The sequence below is a fragment of the Haemorhous mexicanus genome, chromosome 1 (genome assembly GCF_027477595.1).
Source record: "Haemorhous mexicanus isolate bHaeMex1 chromosome 1, bHaeMex1.pri, whole genome shotgun sequence".
Classification (NCBI taxonomy): Eukaryota; Metazoa; Chordata; class Aves; order Passeriformes; family Fringillidae; genus Haemorhous; species Haemorhous mexicanus.
The window spans coordinates 41,549,002-41,571,867 of NC_082341.1; the positions used below are offsets into that span (position 1 = coordinate 41,549,002).

At 37.9% G+C, this 22,866-nt stretch overlaps 1 protein-coding gene across 2 annotated transcripts in view; it reads right to left on the bottom strand.

Annotated features, from left to right (window-relative positions):
* The window catches only part of OSBPL10 (oxysterol binding protein like 10), a 112,459-nt gene that overhangs the window by 81,906 nt on the left and 7,687 nt on the right, over positions 1 to 22,866 (bottom strand). The window lies entirely within an intron of this gene.

Sequence of the window (22,866 nt, forward strand, 5' to 3'; positions counted from 1 at the left end):
TAACACTAACCCTTGACCAAGAGGGAACAGTCAGCAACCTCCCGGCCCACATGAAGGTCAGTCTACTACAACCCTCATTAGACTAGAGCAAAGATCACACAAATGCAGGTTACCTCCCTTAGCTGCTTCTAAAAAACCCCTAACAATCTGGCTAATCCCACTAACATGGGCATTTGTAATATGTAGTATTTGTTACTGTTCCGCTAAGATAAGCTAACCACAGGCCATAAGAATTCGTGTAAAACATTCCAGAAACTGTGGTTATTCAGACTTCTGTCGCTTTGTCTGTCCCAAATTTGCTCAAGTTACCACATTTTGTCTTAGTTCTTTCACAATATCCCCATATGCAGAACATCTCTAACCAACCTTCCCCATCACAGAACATTTCCAGGATTATCTTCACAGCCTGCAGGTATTGGTGGTGGTCTGCTCTTCTCTTTATTCATGCTAAATAAGCCTGGACATGATGCAAGCAGTTATTGCCTAAGACTTACAGAGTTTCAGACATTTTGCTTGGGACCCCTTCCTTTGCTGCAGTTATGCTTCACTCTCTACTGCCACTGCCTTCACATCTGAGCAAAAATCAAATTATCTTTCCATTGTTACAGATTAACAACCCTGTCCCAAAGAATTTTAAGCTAGTGCACCACCACACCCTTCTGCCCTGACTCCATCTCCCACAAGCTCTTCTGCATCCTTTTCCTCAAGTAACAAATGGAAAGCCTCCCTTTTGTAATCATGTAGCAGCACATCACTTCACCTTCCCTCTGCAGGTTATCTTCAACACAAAGAAGGACTAGAGGAATGGAAGCTGAATGACAACCACATTTTCAAAAGTAGTGTTAGAAATAAGGATGCCCTAAAAGGAAACTACCAAAATTTCATATTACCTTTCTGACTTGTATTGTACCAGTTCATAACCTTCCTGTTGTGCCTGACTTTTAAATTATTTTACAGTACTACTCTTCCCCTTAAGAAGCACTTTTTCTATCCAGGTTGCTTAGTAGGAGAAAACTATGCACTTAACTGCAGGGGAAAAGAGCAGAATTGGAAAAGATTTTTTTTAAAAGTCAGACTTGCATATTTCATAGTAAATTTTAATTTTGCTCATTCTCATTTTTCCAGATATTTTGGGAACACCTGTTACATACTCAAGAGAAAAAGCAGAGCAGTAGACAGAAGTGATGCCACGCCCCTGAGAAAATGACACAGTAGAAAATTACACCCTAGAGCTAATGCTTCTCCCCATCATCTCTGAGCTCCGCAAACAAGACTAGACTTTACATGAAGTGATGTTCATTCCAAGCCCATGCCATCCTCATTATAATTTCATTGTCCTTTTATTGTTCAGGTACAAATAATTTATTTCAGCCTTTGTTATTTGGCCATTTTTAATCGATTACTACCTTGGAAATCACCATTGTGGTTACTAAAGTACAGCTCTACAATTAACAAAAGGAAGAACAACAGCTAGAGAAGAAAAACAAAGGAAAGAAAAAGAGAGGCAAGAAAAAGTCTCTTCTTCTCCTATTAAGACCAAAGGATTTGGAGAAAAAGTTCCTCTGAGTCTATTAGAACAGAATCTATTAAGTTACATAAACACTAGGAGCACTTCAGCTCAGAAACTTCTGCATGCTAGACCAGCAAAGCACTCCCAGAATGACTGTAAGCTTCACAAAAATGGGCTTTGCATTGGCTTAAAGCTACCCCAGGGAAGGAAACCAGCCATTCGAGTAGAGTATACCTTTAACAGCATAATGACATCAGACAGCAGCAACTTCTGCAAATTCCCAAATGCAGAGACTGCATCCTTACGCATCCTTGTTATCACTGCTACAGCAGTAGTGTTAAATGGATTTCTAGCCAACCACAACCTATTTTATGTACAGTCTCGGAAAAACAGAACATCCTCACTGGCCTTGTACCTTAGGATTTTTGTGATGATGTCTTAGAAGCCTGTAAAAGCAAGCAATTTAGAAATCAAGCAGTAATTTTAAGAAAGAAGAAGGTAACCAGTTTTCACAAGCCCTCACATCACCTTCAAGTATCCTGCCTTCTTTCTTGTCCCAAAAGTATCAAGAACTTTTCACAAGCACTTTGGCCACGACACTGTTCACATCGCACAGAATCAAGCATTTCCTTTCAAAGATTATGGTTTGATGTGCAACTCCCCTCTTCACCTTTCACACAGTGGTATCACAGAAAAAGACAAGAATAAACTGCACAGACAACTATAGCCTCACAAAGAAGCAGGGAGATAACACACTTTGAAAACTGCTAAAAGGATAGAAAGAGCCAGGAGAAGGAATAAGGAATTAAATGTCAAATCAAGCAGTGCAAAGCTTCATACAAAGGAGGTGGAGGAGGGAGAAACACAAAGAGACAGCAAAAACAGGAGCAGCTTTCAAAAACATTTTCTCGCAACACAGACCAAATGATGACCCAGTTCAGACCATCACAAAAACACAGAAGAAATGAAGACCAGAGTCTTTCATTAACTGAGGATGGAAAAGCATTACACATATAAAGTAAAAGAGAAGGGTACGTGTCCCATTTTAGAAGCACTGTGCAGCTGAATCAAAAGGACTGAGATCTTTTTTAACTTCTAAAAGTCATTTGTTCTGCCTACCAGGGAAATAACAGCACTAACCTCTCTACAAGTGATTCATCGGGTCATCTCATCCTCACTGCTTTACTGGCCTTGCTCACATTTACCCATGACATCATATTTCTGTAATTAAATTTCGGATACCAGTGATGAAAACAAACGTACTCTTTAGAGAACAGTCAAGCAGAAGGTGGCAGAGCCCAGTTACATCACACCTCTCACACAAAAAATCAGTGCTACAGAGAAATTGTGAAACAACTGTTACTGAAAGACACTTCCAAAAGACAACTGCATTTTTCTGTTATTCCAAAACCAAAGTAATTTTTTTTTTTTATTAATAGTCTTTAAAAGAGGCCATCTAGAGGAAAGGTAGAAAATCACCACTTCAGCATATTTTAAGCAGTTTTAACTGCTTAAGCACAGTTCAAAATGGACATGCAAAATTACAGGCAAGAAAATGCAGGCTTCAGAAATGAAGAGCCAATGGATTTCTCACTTCAGATTCAAATCCATTCTGAAACTAAAAGCTTCCTGATCCTCTGGCCCAGCTTCCCTTAAGCTTCTGAGATCCATCAGGATACTCCCCCTATGCCATTCCAACCAAATGCAGAGCCATTACCAACTGACATGAATTACAAGAGAAAACATTCACCACTCTCTGCAGAGCTGAAGTCTGACACTACCAGAACTGCTATGTTTTAAGTCACCCAGGAGTTTGTCAATATGGCCTGATGACAGTTTCTTTCTCTTTTACTTCCCATATTTCAAAATTAATGCCCTCTCTGCATAAATCCTAAGTCTTATAAATTCTACAACTGTCTTAATTAAACACTTGTGTTTCATCATGCCCTTCATCCATTCACTCATTCATTTACAGCTATTTAAAAAATTTTTAAAATGTCAAGCAGAACAAGTATGATATGCTAGGAAGTGTAATGTTGCCTTCTGAATTCTTAGAAGGGAAGGGTCAAACACTGTACTAATAAAATATTTCAATTGGGTTTGCTTCCATTAATAAGAGCATTTAATAGACTAATAAATATAACATGTTCATAGAATTATAGAGTATTACAATAATTTATTATTAGTTCCCTATTCAAGAAGACTTTAAGAAAAAGCAGTGACTATGCTTTAAAGAGCGATAAAATGCTGGTAGTATAGCAGGAGATGAAAGTGCTCTACCACTAGAGCTTGTCAACAAAGAACAGCAGTTTAACAGGTCTTCCATGAGAAAAACTGACATTTCACCAGTATAACAGATTGGAGGCAATAAAGAATTTTTTAAAAAAAATTTTAAAAGCCACACAATTATCAGGAGCATATGATATGAACGTTTCCCACATAATTTACTCACCTCACAAGATAAAAGAATTTTAATTTTCCCATTTCAAGGCAAATTATTCATTTCCGTATTCTCCAGTGGAAATGAATATTTTAGTAAGCAAATAATAAAAAATAAATCACATTTCTATGTATTTCATCATTCAATTACACATCATAACATGGTGCACTGCTCCTTGAAGCTCTCACTTGGCTGCAAACCTGCAACACACCCAAAATAATGCTCCCAACAGAAAAAACACCTCAAAAGAAATTTCTCCTTTTCTTCCCTTATTCTGAACATATCTCACAAACCAACTATCTGAACCCATGTTTTCACTACTCTGTAATCCCAAGAAATTTCAATGTAGGATTGCTAAATCTTTCCAATGTGTAATGCATTCCTAGCAATTTGAATATTCTTACATCCTTCTTTCCCACGTAAGTCAGTTTTCTGGACCAGATTTTGTACAAGTTCCAGTTTGCATCCATAATGTGACAGAGGTGTTTTATAGACATTTACAGCTGGACAGCTACAGTCTCAGTCAAATCCTCAATTTCTGACGCAATCTTCTGGAAGAACCTCAACTCTTTGGAAAGCAGCTTTGTATTAAACATGTCCTTGGGTTCATAAAGGTAGCCTATGCTGGAGTCCATGCTTCATAGCTGGACTCTGTCTAATCCCAGGTTTTATGTTTAAAATTGTACAGAAGTCTGAACACTAGCACAGACAAATCCTTCTGACTGATGACAAAAATCTTCCAGTTTTCCACAATTTCCAAAATAAAATTGTTTTCATTATATTATGACCTAACACAGCAAGTACTTCTGGATGGAGAGGGATGCTGGGTTGTTTCTACAGCAGGCTAGCTTTGTTTCACCTTTCTGGAGATTTTTTCCCTCAGTTACTTAACTCACTGTTGCACAGAGGAACTTTTCTTTCTAAAACACCACTTTAGGTCTTCTGCAGACATCTTTTCTCCAAAACCAATCTCACAATACATACTTTACGATCTGCTTTTCATTTTGCTTTAGCCATAAAAATGCAAATTGTTTAAATAAAATGCATTTATTTGAAACAGGACAGTATTCACTCAGACTTAAAAGACCCTGACAGGCAGCATCACCATCCCTACCACACTGGAATAGTAACAATTCATGCATTTTCCCTTCTCAGACTGCTGAACTCATCATTCCAGACAATGTGACAAATACTATCCTCTACTCCATACTTCAGCACAAAATTAAATTGAGAACAGAAGCAGCTCATAATATTAAAATTTCACTACCTTCTTCTTCAACCATTGTTCTTAACATTTCTGAGTTTCCAAACATGTTTTCCTTTCACTCCATTCCAATCTCCCCCCAGTCACTGCCAGCACATATTCTTCACTGATTCCATAACCCTCTAAAGGAAGATTTTCAAGAATAAGTAATCAAACTATTCTGTATTTTTCTTCCTTTTTTTACAAGTAGTTTAAAAATATATAAGAACTGTAGGATAGAAAGTAAATTACTGTGTCAAACAAAAGCAAACTTTATGGCTCCAGTAACTGAATAAGATGTCACACAGAAATGTTTCATTTTTAGGAAACTGTATCTTATTAGGACATCCTGAACACCACATCCATACAACTGTTTTGTTTTTTCCCTTTTTACCTTGATCCATAAAATTAACGAAATTATTCAAGCCAATAAAGATAAAGCATAGCACGCGCACATTGCACAGCCAAGTACTTTATTATTAAAAATTATCTCCAAAGTTGTCATTAAAAGACTGATGATAAGGAGAACATGCTTACATTTCAGTAGTTCTACCACCCTATCTGCACTGAGGTTCCTCAATTTATCATTTTTTAACATAAGAAAGTGTAAGAAGCACAGTATTAATTAAAACTTTTACTGGCTTTGAGCATCTCTGTACGAAAACTGAATTTTTAGAACAGTAAGTTTTCAGCATTATTGGAATTCAGATGAACTACAAATTGCTGGATACTTTTAGAGGTGTTCCACATCTAAAATGCAGTTAAGAAACAGAGGAAGTATTATCCACAGCTAAAAGATGAACAGCTTGATTTTGCTGATCAGGCCCTTCATGATTTTAACATCTGCAGAATTCTCACACAAAATATTAAGAGCAATCTCCTTTCCTGTCTTGTCAAGTCCCAGCAAGCCCTCTTCATGAACGAGAATGTCACTTCTTTCTCAGTGAAGAAACAATTGCTACTGACCAGCTCATCAGGTCATCAACCTCTGGTTACAATGCCAATTATTTTCAACTGTCTCAACTTCTCTGCAGTGACAAACGGATATGTTGCCCAGATTTTACAGAAAAGGAGACTACAGCAAGGATAAACATTAAAAATTGCTCAGGGGTTGCTTTTTAGGAAAGAGGGAAGAAGAATAGGTCTAAAAATAACACATCCATTTGTACCCATCAGGCTTTGAATTCATAGAGAATTGTGGAGAAGTACATTCATCGTCCTAATCTATGCTTCAGTACAACATGGCCATGCTGAGGGGTTGCAATTGAAATTTTGGGATAAACAAAAGGTACACAGTTGAGTTTGATACCATTAACAGAACCTACTGCTCACAGCCCATCACACTGGCTGGCTACCAGCAATCCTTGCCACCTTCCCTTTCCTTGTTCTGAATTCACTACTACTTAACAATTAAGCAGGCTGAAATTTTCATATTGCAGGTCAAGAGAAAAGGGATATAACTGGGGGAATAAATGGGCTGCTGTAATTTTAATTCTGGAAATGTTATTACCCAGCTCGATTCAGGTCACAGATTAAAAACAGAGCTTCCAGGCAGGAAAATATGCTTTTCTTCATAAGAAAAACAATGAAGACCTAAAACTAAACAAGAACCGAGTACTTACATGTCACTTCTAATGATCTGCATGTAATGAAAGGATGGCAACCTTTAGAAAGACACAATTCTATGAGATTCTAAAAGAAGATCAAGGAAACACACACGAGAAAATTAGTTGTACACACACCAACTTCATTCCCCATCTGAGGAGAAGGCAGTGCTCTGCATGACACAAAGCTCAGTAGCTAATTTGGTTCTCACTGAAGCCAAGCCCACAGAAGCTGTTTGCAATCATCCGGACACCAAAAGGAAGGAAGCTGTCTGGTCCATCTTCTCCCAGTCCCACCTTTCCACTTTATCCAGGAGCAAGGCTTTGCTCCTTTGAGAAAGTAAAATTACAGAAACCTACTTTGCAGCCTGTATGGACAACTGCTTCTCTGCTCCAAGACTAAGTGCAGTATTGTTCTGTCCCAACTAGCAATAAAAATGCTACCAATAAACAAGGCAGCTATCAGAAATCAAGTGCTTCACTTTCTTCTGTCATCCCTAAATCTAGCTAAATTGGGCTTTACATTCAGATGTTTAGCTTTCACCTAGTCATCCTCAAGAGGATGCAAAGAAGTAGAATGCTGTAGTTAGTCAAGGAATATTCTAGCTGCAAAGTACCTTAACAATACCCAGAGAAACAACTGTTAGAAGACCTTATTAGCAAACTTGGTGAGAGTCAATAAGTAAATGACAAAAAGTAATTTGCTTTCATTTTTGTAACAAATCACTAAGAAAATCCAAAAGCAAAAACAAACAAAAAGCCCCCTAAACCTAAATACTGGGGGGAAGGGGGACACACACACTAAAAATAATGGGAAAAAAATCGGAGTTTCTTCCCCAAAATAAACAAAAAATACGTATATGTAATGAGACAATCAATTATACCTAGCTTGTGAAAGAAGCTTTTATATACTAATATTTGTAAATCCCTCTAGTCACATTAGCAGTTACCAAAACTGCTGCTGAGCAAACAGCTGCATTACCACACAGCTCCAAACAACCTCCCAAAATTACACCGCTATGGAAGGAATCTTATTGCCTTTTCTTTTCTGTAACACAAAGCCCCACCAAAATTTGCAGGCAATACAGAAATATTCGACCTTCTGAAAAAACAAGTCACTTTTTTGATTGACACTTTCTGTAATAACATTTCAAAAGATCTGACAGGTTTGGCAAGCACATTTCACATCAAAAATCGCCTAGTGCCTAGCATCCATTCATCTTTCACTAAATACTTATAAAAAAATACAGAATTAAATAAACAGCTTAGAAGTTGGCCTGACATACCAAAAAATACAATTCTCCAACAAACTAAATACCAAATCTGAAGGAAAGTAATCAAAAAGAAGGCAGCACTGAAGAAGGCCGCTGGGAAGGCAGCTGCTTAGAGCACTAATAAGTCCAACAGTGACTGACACTACTATGTATTATTCTTTCAACATTCTCTCCTTTAAGTAGGGATACGCACACACACAGAGAACACATTTCCAAGATGGCAATATATGAAGACAAATCAATAATGAAGTGATATTTGACCAAGGGACCATTTTATATTTGACCATTTTATGGAGATTTCTGTCTGCTACCTGTCACATCCTGGAGGAGACTTCACAGATTGACCAGAGAAGATGTGACCTTTGCTTGGTCTTTCTGCTACTTGCTTTTACAACATCCACAAATGAATCAAATATATTCACTTGACAGCCTGGTTTTCATGAAATATAATGAGAGATTTGCAGCAAATTCAGTCACCTAACATAATGTCCCCATAACACACAGTCTCAGAGCCTGGAATTTCTGGTTTTATATCAGCATTACCATGCAACAAGAATTTAAAGAAAACCACATCACACTGAATTGGCGTGAGTCAGCCAGGTCTAAACCACAGTTCTATCTCAAAATACCATCATCTGTAATTCAATTTCTCTACAATTTGCAGCTACTGAATTTTAGTAATCCCAAACACAAACACCCCTCAAAAAGGCTGTTGAACAAAAAAACTTATATTCAATTGAAATATCCCACAACCCTCTCCTTCACCTCAGCAACTAGAGCTTGCCCTCTGAACTACTTTATTAGCAGGTCATAAAATGTATGAAGGAAGCAGTAAACCCTCATAGAGTCTCAGACCCTGTGTCTAACACACACTATCTTCCTCTGATCCTAAGCTTTACTAGCTTCCCTCTTAGGACGTACCAGTGATGAACTGAACCGCTATTTGCAGAGGTGAAGTTGGTTTATGTTCCCCTAACTTGCACCTCTTTCCCTCTTTTCTCCAACAAGGAGTGTTATTGAATATTATGCCCCATCTAGGAGAAGCACCTCCATACATCTGTAGATTTTTGGAGCTCTCTTCTGCTGCCAAGAATTACAGACCGTATACAGAAAAGCACTCAGCTGTGAGAAAACCAGCATGACCCCGAGTTTTTATGTCAGACCCAATGTTAGTTACGATTTCACCTGGAGATAAAATACTTTCAGAGACTGAAATATTTATGAAACAGACAACAAAGGCACAGGGAGTGACCCTGGACAACAGCACAAATGCTGACACTGAGAAGGAGACAAGGACTGGATGACAAACCAGGAGATGGCCTAATATCTCCAGGCATGACTATCAAGGAAACTATTCAGGTAATCAGACCACAAAACAGGCAACAAAGACTGCAAATAAAAGTAGCTCAAATTACAAGACTACTCTAGCTTCAATTCGAGTAGCTGTAGAGTTGTTCAGCTACTTTCAAGTACTGCTTTTTGCTCAATTTAACAATGAGAGTACAGAAATTAGGAGTATGATTCAAGCCGTGTCTTAAGCCAATTACAGAGACAAAAGGAATCTGTTATCTCAGCCCAAACTATTTGGCCTCAGCATTAAAAGCCAGGGAAGTTATCTATGTAGGTAAACTCTAATGTTCCTCACAGGTGAATATAGTCCCATATTCAACAATAACAGCCTGTAGTGTTAAGTCAGGAATCTTCAGGGAGTTGACCTGCACATAAATAAAAAGGAGTAAATGTCAATGCAAGCAAAATGGCCATTGGTGTTCTTTCAAATTCATTTTTACTGCTTACTGGAAACCAAGGTTGCTTTAACACACAATGCAAAAACCTCAGAGGAAAAACATGCAATCCTTCTAAAAATTCTATTCTAACAATTGCACTATTTCATGAATTGTAATTATTGAACTAAATAGCTAAATCACTGAACTATCTTCACCATTACTTCTGTCTTCCCTCATTTTTTTATTTTTGAACATGAAATATAAGGTTTATATAGGATTCATAAACATCTTAACAAAAAGATGTCACCAATCTACAAGTTCTCAATAGAAACATGTTGCTGAGAATTAATTAGAACAGTCACATGTCATGATTTCTTGAGACAGAACATCAGTTTTACTACAACCACGTTGCCACCAACAAGAAACAATCTAAAGAGGAAATGAAGTGGAGGGATGAAGGAGGAGACAAGCGGAACAGTTTGGCAATGGCATGTGCCAAAAGGTTTTCATTAAATCTACCTAAAACTAAATAAACAGAAGTCTGAAGAATCATTTGACACTGCAGTCGTAAAAAGCACTTTAGCAGCTAGACTTCCAACCACCATTCAGAGCAAAACACTCTTCTACACCAGATTATATGTACATTTGGCTAATTATTAGGTTAGTGAAAATTGAGGGGTTTAGCTACTTTCCACCAATTTCAGAGATATTTAATTCTGTTCAAGTTACTGACATGAAATTCTAAAGAACCTGACACTCCCCTGGAAACTAAAACCCTTTCAAAAGCTATATTTAATCTTATTTACATTTTCTATAATCTGCATGGATGAAGACTTAGGAAATCAGCACAGACATCCTCTTATCATTGCTTCCATTCTATGTGAACAATTCCATTCCAAAACTACTTTACTGAAGAAAATACACGAAGTAGATTTGGTATTTCTCAATATATGATCAGTTAACTAAAATGAAGGAGGGAAAAGAAAGTTAAACTTACGTTATGAGCCCAACTTATATCTCCAAACTCCAATCACTTAATTTAGGCTGAAACATGTTTACACCACAGTCCACACCAATGGTGCAAAATAAACAGCAACCATTCCCCCAAATCTCAATGAAGTATTACATAATTGGGCAAGGTGAAAAAGGCAGCCCTTAAAAAGCACAAGTGAAATCAGTTGTAAATTCTCTCTCTCCCTCCTCAAGGAAAAATTACTGGCTTGCTCTTTAAAAACCTAGTTCAGCTGAAGCTATTTGAGGTCAGGCAGAGCTCCTGCTCTGTCACCTTCCCTGCTCTGTCCCCATCACTGCCCAGCAGCATCACACAGCAACACATACCAGTACAGCACCAATCCAGGAATGAGAGCTGGATTCAGAATAACACAACCAGGTCAGTCTTTGAGTAGAAGGGAAACTTTGCAGAGTCATGCATACAGCAAAAAAAAAAAAAAAAAAAACCACAGCAACAACAATATTCCTCTGCAGCTATAAGCATTCCATGGAAACCACTGGACTGTTGGTATTTTCAGCTGTAGGTCTGTGTGGATACTTGACCCCAGGCCATAGTTTGGTACAGGCTAAGAAGCAACAGGTCTCATACCCTGTGGTGAACCTGTGAGCTGGAAAGCTCCTGGCTCAGGTATAAGTGAGTGAAGGTGCCTAAGGAAAAATATTTCTAAAGGTGGTTTCAAAGCCCAAAAATGCAATGAATCAAAGCACAAAACAAGATAACAGCTAAAATGAAGACACCCATCTGGTTTACACTATTGCCAAGCAGCCAACGACTTCACTGCATAAATACTCCTATCAGGATGGATCCAACTGGAGCTCTCCCTGAACTGCAGCTGAAGTGCCAGGTGCCTCTACCCTTGAGCAGAGATGCCTCTCAAAGTTTAAGATTCCTTACCTGACCAAGAGATCCTTCCCTACACAAAGCAGAGAGATCCCTTAAGTGTGACAGATTCTTGGAGACAGAATGACAGCATGCTGAGTTAACTCTAATGAAACACTGCCAATTCACATAGCTGCTTAATATTACTATAGATATTGTACACATAATTCCATTACAGATCAATTTTTGTCCAAGTCTGAGACTAAGATTGGATCCAGCTCCACACATTCTAGAAAGAAAGCAAGGGGGTTCCCTCTGAATGTTGTGACATAACATGAGGGTCCTCCTTTCTCTTCGCATCTCTGGTCTACATGTGAATCATTCTAACTTGATTCTATTTCAACTTTCATGTGTATATTTCTTCTATTCTGTAATTAATAAGATGAACCTTGCCATAAAGCTTATTGAACCTTATCAAACCATTGCCAAACCTTTTTTAATTCCATTGAATTCATTTAACTCTGTCAATTTATTATTTTGCCTCAGTTAAACATATTGCTGCCTCTCTCTTTTGAATGAGGTGCATATTCTACTCATCCAAAACAAGGTCACATGCATTTGTGATTGTACATAGCAGTCCTGACTTGACAACACAGAGAAACTCACTTGTTGCCCTATTACCAACTTTCAACTACCCAAAACTCCTGGCAATAAAGCTTTTACTCAGTTACATGCATCTACTTTCTCCCAGGCTGAAAACACAGCCTGCCCCACAATAACGACTGCTTTACCTATAAGAATCTTAAATCGTCAAGAAAAACTGTTTGTAAAAACAATTTGCACCACTCAGCACTAGCAGTCCTGCCAAAATAATTTCTGCTGTGCTCACATTTCCAAACTACAAAACTCCTTTTTTCAGGAGCCTCCTACATTACACTACATATGTTTCTGTCAAATCTCTTATTGCATCTTACTGAATATCTGAGAAGAGTCATAGTGGCTGATCAGCTGGCAGGTACTTTCAAATAGAATCTGACGCCATTCTTAATACAAAACAAACCAGTCTGTTCCACAAAGGTCAAACTCACTAATAACTGTTTTAAAGCTTAACAATTTCTGCTGTCATTCCTATGGTTACAATCACGATACTATTAAAAACAGTTTGGGAATTTCTGATCTAATCCACCCTCCCACACAAAAATAACTCCTTTGTCACAACTGAGACTATGAACTTTTGAGCTATGAACAGCTACGAACCAAGAGCTTCAAAAAGAAAGTTTAAATTCTTCCCTTCTGAAATAAAATAGTACATGGGTATTGAAGAAATTAGGCCACTAATGACAATATTATAGCAAAATCAAATTATTTTAAACATGCTGACAATGTCTCTGCTTATCAATGGCATAAAGCAGAATGAACTGCCTGGAAAAGATAAAACTATGGAACGATGAACTAACTTAATGAGACAAATAAAACATCTCTTAGAGTCTTCTAGGTCAACTTCAGGTTCTTATAGTCTCTCAAGGTCAGGCTTGTGCTCTCCCCTTTAGCTGAAGGTAAAAACCTTGCTTAAATATAGCAAAACAGCAGGCTTTTTTCCACATGACAGGAAGTAACATCAAGTTGTGAGACATCTATTAGACTTGAAATTTAATGATTCTAGTAACAGCTGAAACATCAAATCTTACTTTTAGTGCCTGAACATTTAGGTTACATTTCAAACTTTTTCATGAAACTCCACAATTACAATAATGAAATGCTACAGGGAGATTTGGAAGAAGGAGAGTTATTATAGCATAACCATTTCCTCAGCTAGCAGACATAAGCAGTATGTTTTCCTTCAGTTACCAGAAGTCCATAGCTTTAAAAAACAGAAGCAAGTAAAATTACTCAACCACAGTAGGTTCTCTTCAGTAATGACCTAGAATTTATTTCAATGTCTTTCCTGCAAGTGTAGTTTAAAGACTTCTTCTATCTAGCTTTTTTCCTTGTCCCTAATTATGATTTAAAAAATCAATGGTGTGTTAAGTACTTCTCTACTTCTCCACTTGTCTGTAGCCTTTTTTTAGTTTATCAAATTTTATCAACTGTTTGCAAACAGTCTTAATAGATATTGCTCCTTAGCTGATAGTTTATCTTACCTGACACCACAAGTAGACAATATACTATTTGTTTCCACTTCTTCCTTCCCCAAAAAATAACTCCTCTTGCTCACTGTATCTGAGATATCCAGATTACAATCAGAAATGCTCAAGCAAAAAAAGGGTAGGGTAAAAAAAAGAGGGTAGGGGAAAGCCCAAAAAGAACATCCCAACTCAAAATTTGTACAGAGAGACGCATTTTTTTTAACAGCCATTTCAAAAAACTTACTATTTTTCAAAATAAAACATTGTAAAGCAGTATTATTCATTCACTTTACAGAGCATAAATTGTTAAGTCTCTTTCCTAGCAGAGATTTGACATTTGAAGGTCACCCCTGCTCTGCAGTGCACTTTGGCACCCTACTACCTGCCTTCACCACACTCCTCAGTACCCACACTGGTCCTGCACTGCAGCACTTGACAAGGTACCCTTCTCTGCTTTTCATTTCATTTTGAGCACTGAGAAGCAGACAGCATGATAAAAGAACAGTAAAAAGAAAAACTGAAAAGAAAAATGTCCCAAAAAAATAAACCCACAAACAAACACCAAAACACCCACAAATTAGTTGGTGGACAAAATTCTTAACAGCAGACTAAAACACCAGCAACAATTTTAGGCATATTCTTAAACTCCTCTAAGAGTAAACCCCATGCCTGCTCTTAGAACTGCAGTAGCTAGCTTGCCTACTAGGCAGTCTCTGAAAGAATGAAAACACAGATAACAATGCACAAAAAGAATTTCAGGAAAAAATTCTATAGCGGGGATTTCAAGAAGCTGAACATTTTCCTGTGAAAGAAAAGACAAAAGGCAGTTTGATTTTTTCCGTCAGCAGTATAAACATGACACAATTTAAGCGAACCTTTGAACCCACTGTTGCCACATCTGTAGAGAAAGGAGGTGTGAGGGGAGTGCATTAACCAACTCACAAGTGTAAAATACTCCTTTACACAGAAGAGATCCATCCAAGAATCCAAGTACCTAACAGAAGATAACACCACTAACAAACCAAAATGTAAGCACAAAACAAACTGAGGTAATAAATAAATAAACAAACAGCCAGAGCAGAAATAGTTTTCACATTTCCAGAACCAATTTCATAATTCTATTAATTTTCTGCTAAAATGCAAGCAATTCAGCATTCTAATAATTAAATCCAGTTGAGGGAATTATTCAATGAAAGATAAAACTCAACATGAGAGTTAAGAGTAGGTATTTTCAGTCTCTCAGACATCTGTTCCTGATGTCCTGACACCATCACAAGTAAAAAAATATCTGTGAGAAACTGCACTATATTTTTGCCTATACCAGCTGCTTTCTCTATTACTAGAGACAGTTCCACTAAGCTTTACAGCTCCCTCAGTTGAGACACCTATTTCTGCCTCTTGTGCTCAATCTGTTCAAGTGCCGCTTTTTAAAAATCAATTTTTAGGCTCAAGGGGAATAAAACCTACAAAAAGCATCATGTCATTAGCCTCCTCTCTGAAACCTAAGGTCACAGCTCATCTACCTCTAATTTTTAGCACCTGCAATATTTTCATATCTGATCTCCTTATTTCAAATGCTTTCTTCTCCTCAGTCCATCTCCTGTAGCACTACTACCCACTACGCTTGCTGTCACAGTATCAAAAAGCAAGATCAAATAAATGATAAAAGAACAGTAGAGAGATCCTTAGAACATGGAGAGGAGGACAGGTGGACTCGTATCATTTATCTGATCCTGCAGAAAAGCTTAATATTGCACTGCCAACCTGTTTGTTCAGTTCAAGGAGCAAGACTGCAGCTGGCAGCTGCTCAGCTCTCCTCCTCAAGGCTTTAATTCCTCCATTTAAAAACTAGCATAGAGAAAAGATAAGAACCTAAGTGATGAGCAGTTGTAAGCGGCTCCAGTCTGCTTAGACAGCCCAGCTATTTTCTGCAGCTTGTCTCTCAACTTGGGGATTCCCACTAGAAACCCCATGCCCAAGGAGCAGCCACCTAAGCCTCCCACCAGTTTTCACAGTCATCTGACTCCTCTAAAAAAGGTCAAAGCTCAGGGAGACACTCCCAATACTTCTCCCTCACAGACAGGAGCACAGTGTGCTACAGGAAACCCTGAGATACATTTGAATAATCTGCCAGCCTTTTGGTTCACAGCACAGCAAAATTACAGGATCTGTCACAGGATTTCCTTTGGCCAACAGCCTTTAGAGCACTGAATGAAGCAAGCCATGCCATGCCTGCCATCTATCCTTTGGGCCCAGGGGCTGTGGATCAGCTCAGTACAGCTGAAAGCTCTCAGCAGTGGACCCCAGGCCATGCACTGCTGAGCGCACAGAGCAGCGCCGAGAGCAACCAGCACAAACCACCACGGCAAAACACTCCTGAGCGTGGGGAATGTGGGCATCACCTGCCCACACCCCCTAAGCAGCATGGGGCATGCCAGGACATAAAGGCTGGGAAAGCACTGGATTGCCAGAAAGCTGCAGAAGCAAACAAGCAGTTTGAACCCCTGATCCCCAGGCAAGGCCAGAGCAGCTGAACATGGCTGTCACTACCCCCAGGTTATCAACTGCCCACTGCAACCCATTCCCACATTTGTGAACTCTACTTTAAGATACTGGCTGTTCTCACAGCTTCTTATGACTATCAAGTCTAAATTAGTATCTTAATTAGAAAAGAAGGATAAGTGTACCTAAGTGCTTTTCCCAGCATAATTACATTTTCACTAGGGTTTTTACTATCAACGTGTAACAACGGGGGGAAAATTAGCAGTCCTGTTATCAGGATATTTAATGACAGAAGAAAAACAAGGAATTAGAAGTTCCTGGTGTTCCAGTCTCTGGCTGTTTTTCTCATCCAGAAGCAAAGAGACCTAGCTAGACAGAACTACTCCCAGATCAGGTGCCCCAGCTTTCACTTCTAGGGAAAATTATCAATTTTCCCCTAACCAGTGCAATTTGGGACTTGGGAGGAGAAGAGATAATTCTGAAATAAGCCTCAATAGCACGTTTGGATTAAAGTGGCCTCCCAGAGAGAAAGAGAGAGAAAAGAAGGAACAGAAAAGAAAAATATGAACTACACATTTTATCAGCAGCCTCCAGATCCCTTGTACAATCTCCCTGATGATGACTTCACTTGGCATAGTAAACTGCATTCCATACAGGGTGTGGAACAATTGCAGATATACTGCACAATGCCTGGTAAGTATTAAATGTATAGACAGACTTAACTGCACAGGACTTGCATCAGCATCCATTATAAACGTAGTTTTTACAAACAGAATATGGAATCACAAACATGCCTTAGGATGTTCAAAATAGCTTGAAAAAAACAAAAGAGAACAGAGGTACTGGCATCAGAAGGGTGGACAGGGAAGTATAGCATGATTACACAGCTAATTTTTTTTTTAAATTGAATTTTACATAGTGATCTACAAAAGGAAGTAACTGTATTAGTAAAGATTGCCATACTATGTAAGATTTTTCTTTTTTTTCTCAGTACATGTTAGGTTAAGAACTGGTAAGCATTTCATTTATGTTTTTTAAATGACAGAAAAAGTTTCAAATATATTCAAGACTACTACTAGTTTGTTTTTAGATCTATTAGATTTCAAGTTGACATCTTTTCAATATTCAGAAGCTACTTTGTTGAAGTCAACTTTTTAAGAACAAGATCCTGTCAAAGAAAGATACTGACCGTACTGTATTACAATAATGCAATGCAACAAGGTTCAAAGCATAACCACATCCTATCCATGGGTATTATTGCATAAATTTTCAATTAGCTGCCCTGAGTCAGCAGAGTTCTACTGAGGTTGTATCACAGTTCACCGACTTCTTTGCCAGACCTTCAGAGTTCATCCTTGTTTTGCAATGCCATCTCCTCAGCAAGAATCATTGCCAGGAGACAGAAACTCCTCACTGTTACTTTCTAGACTGCAGCTAAAAACATCAAGGAATAAAAGACCTCAAGAAATAATAACCTTCTTGTAAACGGAAAAATTAATGTTTAGATTTGAAAACCATCTTGTAATCAATAAGAGTCATTTTTAGGCCTCACCATTACACTAAAAAAAGAACAACAATATACATTTATAATCTAGCAATCGTTTAAAGAGGAAAGATGTGGTCAGTTAGAGATCCAGCCTCTCTAACTTCAGGAATGTTAAGCATCACATCTAATGTTTCAAATTTTGTGAAGTACCTGTGGTGTTTTCAGATGAAAGATAAAAACTTAAAAAAAAAAAACCTTTTAGTTTTTTAAAAAAACACTATCACCCCAAATAATGGTGTTAAAAGTTTACACAATAGAATAGTTGTGCTACAAACCAGTTTTAGTTAGTATTTTATTGAGTAATGCATTGCAATACAGACAAAGACATAAACTCATGGGTGCGAGTTTTTTTTTTTCCTTTAGCATTTCTAACAAAACAGAAAGTGAAATAGTTTGAAACACCTTTTATCAGAAGAATGCTTATCTTCATCAATCTAGGTCACCAGAGTTATAATACCTATACAAACCTCCTGTATTCAAGAATCTGGCTTTCTGATACCTGCCTCACATTCATTTAGCTATTTTTGGCTTGTGGACATATCTACATTACTCATGTAATTTATGTGGAAGATACTCACAGTAATAAAATCTGATTACCACCAGCAAAAGGGAAACAAAAATTTTAGAGGTCATTTCCAGAAGAAAAAGATACATGATGCCAGGAGACACAGTCCTCAAGCCAATTCTTTATTCTTCCATTCCACTCTGTACTTCTTTTATTATTAATTGAGGGTATATTCTCTATAGCTATTCTAGATACAAAGTATTACGATATATTCTAAGTGAATACATGAAATACCAGATACTTTCTAGCAGGCAAACCTCTTCTGAATACATCTATTTCAACAATAATTTTTGTGCAAGTTGATGGAATAAAACATCTGGTTTTAAATTTGTTCTGTGGGGTTTTTTACTGCACTGGTTGTAGGAGCTATTATTTTCACTTTCAAAATGCAGATAATTTATCATCTAGATTCTCAAACTTGAACCACGTGAATGTTGGCATTTCTCCCAACTGTAAGTTTCATGTAAAATATTATTTCACTTGCAAAACCTGTTAAACAAGAAATATTCATTTCACTACCATATACAAGGGGCTGAGAACTCAGCTATGTTATATTAATGCCATTTTTGTGAACTGCATATACTTCTTATATATAGGGAGAGAAACACACAGAAGAAAAAAAGAAGCAAAGGCAAGTTAAGGTCATACTTTGGCAATGTCTGAAGTCCTCAATTTTATGTCTTCCCTTCTGTTCATTCTTCCTAGCATTTGAAATTTTTCTTTTTATCCACAATCTAAAAAGTACTCAGTTGGGAAGAATGAACATATTTGATGCGCTGTTTTCTTTACAGATCATATGGGAGAGAAAATACGATATACAAAGTAAGAATCTTGATAACAAGATCAGCATGCTAGTTTCCTTCCAGCTCTTCTCTACCCAGCTTGTTCAAACAGAGCTTTGCAGAAACCAGACCTTTCTCAGATCATCTCAGAAAAGTTGGAACTTGTCAACTTTTTCTGCCAATACTTCACAATCCAATAGTGTTTCCAAAAGTGTTTCTCTTGCCTTTATTCATTGGCTGAAATGAGAAGTTTAAGTTTCCATGTTTGGTCTTTATCCTGCCAGGTGATATGCAGCAATCTTTAACAAGTATCTTGTCAACACTTCCTCTTAGAAACATATGTATAGAGTCCACAGAACCTGTAAGAGGGTGGTTTCATCAACATGTTACAAGATATGCAGAGCATCAGCCTTGATCCTTCTGAAGAAAGAGTGTTTAGATTGGTGAGCAAACATAACTTCTGAAGACCTTTATACATTAGGCTGCTGCTTTCTACACATATATACATATTTCTAGAAATACTGTTCTTCAAAAATCCAGATCATCAGTGTTCTAATCAAGAATGAAAAAACAATACTTATAACCTTTAGCAAGAAAATAGTTTAATCATCACAGTTGCCTGAACTCCCATATAATCAATACTGTGTTTGAAAGGGCAAAGGTAAGTCTGGCACGTTAATATATATCCAAGTGGATACTGTCAGTAGCTTCCTCTGACTGCTATTCACATCAGTCCTCTACTTACCTGAAATCAGCTCTGGAAGTGGCAAAGGGAAGAAAGCAAAACCAGAAAAATCCTCACTACACATTCTGCAATTTAAAAAACACTACTTTCCTCACTACTCCTTGTGTGCCATTCTTAATGGCAGTATTAAAATGTATAAATAAGAGCAAATTCTCTCATTTGGGTTTTCAAGACTTCATTCTGAATTCATGTTATACAACTTCCAGACTTTCTTTTTAAAGAAGTAAAGGTCAAGCCTCAGTTGAGCATCTACTTCTGTCTCACCCCCATTTCTTCCCTTACACAGAATCACAGAATGGTTTTGGTTGGAAGAGACCTTGCAGATCATCCAGTTCCACCCTCCCTGTCATTGTGGGGGACACCTTTCACTAGAGCAGGTTGTTCAAAGCCCCACCCAGCCTGGCCTTGAACACTTCCAGAGATGGGGCATCCACAACTTCTCTGGGTAACCTGTGCCAGTGCCTTGTCACTCTCACAGTAAGGAATTTCTTCCCAACATCTCACCTAAACCTACTCTCTTTCAGTGTGAAACTATTTCCTCTCGTCCTGTCACTACAGTGTGCTTTGCCATCATCAGTCCATCCTCCAGATGCTTTAACCCCTTTTCTAAAACTCTCCAGCCATTCTACTCTTTTCTTTCCTCCCTTGTTCTACTGCCAGTCTATCACTTCCTTCTACTTGCATAATAAAAATAGGTTGAATTTTGATACACTAACACAATGTAAAACAAAGCTCACTAAGCTGGTAAGATAAAAGAGAAAAGCAGAGAAAGGAAGAAAGTAGAGAAAGTAGAGACAAAACCCACACCACACTTTATGATGTGGAAGGCAAACCTTTCAGCTAAAAAACAACCAAAATAAAAACACCAAAACCAAACCAACCAACCAACCAACCAACCAACCAAAAATACCAAACACTTGATGCTTGCAGCCGTGAATAACCTGTTTTGCCCCTCCACTGTGCTGGTTTGGGCTGGGATAAAGTTAATTAGTCTACACCTTGGTACCTTCTTCATGATTAAGTTCATTATTTTCCTTCTATCACCATGATAAAAGCACTACACAGAAACTTGACACAACTCCAAATAATGGCAACAGACAAAAAATCTGCCTTTCCCTCTCTTCTTTCCTCCTCTTTTTTTTCATTCCATACATTCAAGCACACAAATAGCAGAATGCCTGGTCTTGCCTGAATTTGCTTAAACAAGTCTCCTTTTACTAGGAAGATTTTCTCCATATTCCAAGGCTGGAAAAGCACGCACACCTTTCTCCAGCTGAGGTTAAACACACTATTCTGACTGCAGCGTGCAGATTTTCTCACAGTGTGTGTGCCCTACCTCAATGAAAGATGAATATATATGAACCTGAGCTGTAAGTGGAGTGCGGTTCACAATTCTGTATATAAGGTAAACACTGAAGCTTTATCAACATGCAGCCCCACCTTACATTTATGTACTTCCTGTCTCACCACTATTCTTGACTGTGCTCCAAGTCCATTCTCAAGCAAATCAAATAAACATCAACTTATTTTATAAAAAATCTTGTAAATCTGACTAAAGGCACACTATATAAGGCAAAGCTCTTAATCCTGGAACAGATAGCCCCTGAAAAGCTGCGCAGTGGAAAAAAGCCGTTTCCTCAGTCACTGAGAAATATGCACTTGATACATGAACTTGTAGTAGTAACTAACTCAAAACCATAATAAAAATAGTAATTTAGGGATTTCAACTTAGAAACACCCAACTGGCAGCCTAAGATCTTTTCAGTCAAAGTATCTCTTCAGGCACCTACAAATGCTCATACCCAACAACAACCACAATTAGCCTGCAGGAAGGTCCTAAACAAGAACCAAGCATTTAGTAAGTAGTACTACACATCAGTGTATCCCTGTCTTTTATTTTGAAGACTCATACTCAATGTATCACTGCAATTTTAACCAAAAAAACCACCAACAAAATTGTTAGGTTACACCACACATATAGTGAATGACAAAAAAAGGTTAAAGTTCATCAATACTTGGTGCATTCAGCTCCTCTTCATCAAAAACAATGGGCAAGCACTCAAACCACAGAGAATTACGCATTAAATGCACTGAAAAACAGTTTAAAGATTGAGTTAGCCTCAAAATATAACTAAAGGAGGTTATTTGAGTGAATGTATTTCTAATAGGGTATTCTGGCAATCAGTACTTGGCTTTGGAGTGCTTAGCAATGACCTACATGGGAGGAAAAATTTCCATAAAGATTGCTGATGATATGAAAATAGGCTATCATCAGCCAACATCATGCTTTCCAATACTGTCAAAATAAAATTATATATCTAGTGACAAAAAAGTCATAATTACAAGATACAGGATTCACCTGGAAAAGAAATTACTCATAAAAATTAGGGGTAAAGAAAGCCTACTGATTATTTTGGTCAAATAATTCTTCCAACTAATAATAACTTTCCTCAACTATATTTTAAAATTATTGTCATCCTAAACAAATAATTAACTGCTATTTTTTCCCCCCTCAAAAACCAGGGTCTGCATGCACCATGAGAAAGCCCAAGAAAGATCACTGGGGATATGCAAAAACACGCTAACTGTGGAGAGAGCAGTCTGCAGGTTGACAGCTCCCACAGCAATCCTTCCCAACACCTTCCCAGACAAACAAAAAAAGGGTAGTGAAGTGCTACCCTTCATTTTGACACTTCTGGCACTCACTTGTGTAGTACTACACCATATGTTTCTGGATCAAGTAGTATCCTGGATACCAGGAGAAAATGGCATAACAAGCACCAGGATGCTGCAGCTTAAGTAAATAGAAAATAACAAGAGTGTGGGTATGGAGATACCTGTCTGGAGAACCCAAGCAGCACCAGGGAACATGAGGTCTCAGTGTTGCCTGTAATCAGACTAACAATCAAACTTAAGGGGCAAAACTAACAACCTAATTTTTAAAAAACAGCCAACAAAGACCAAAAAAGCT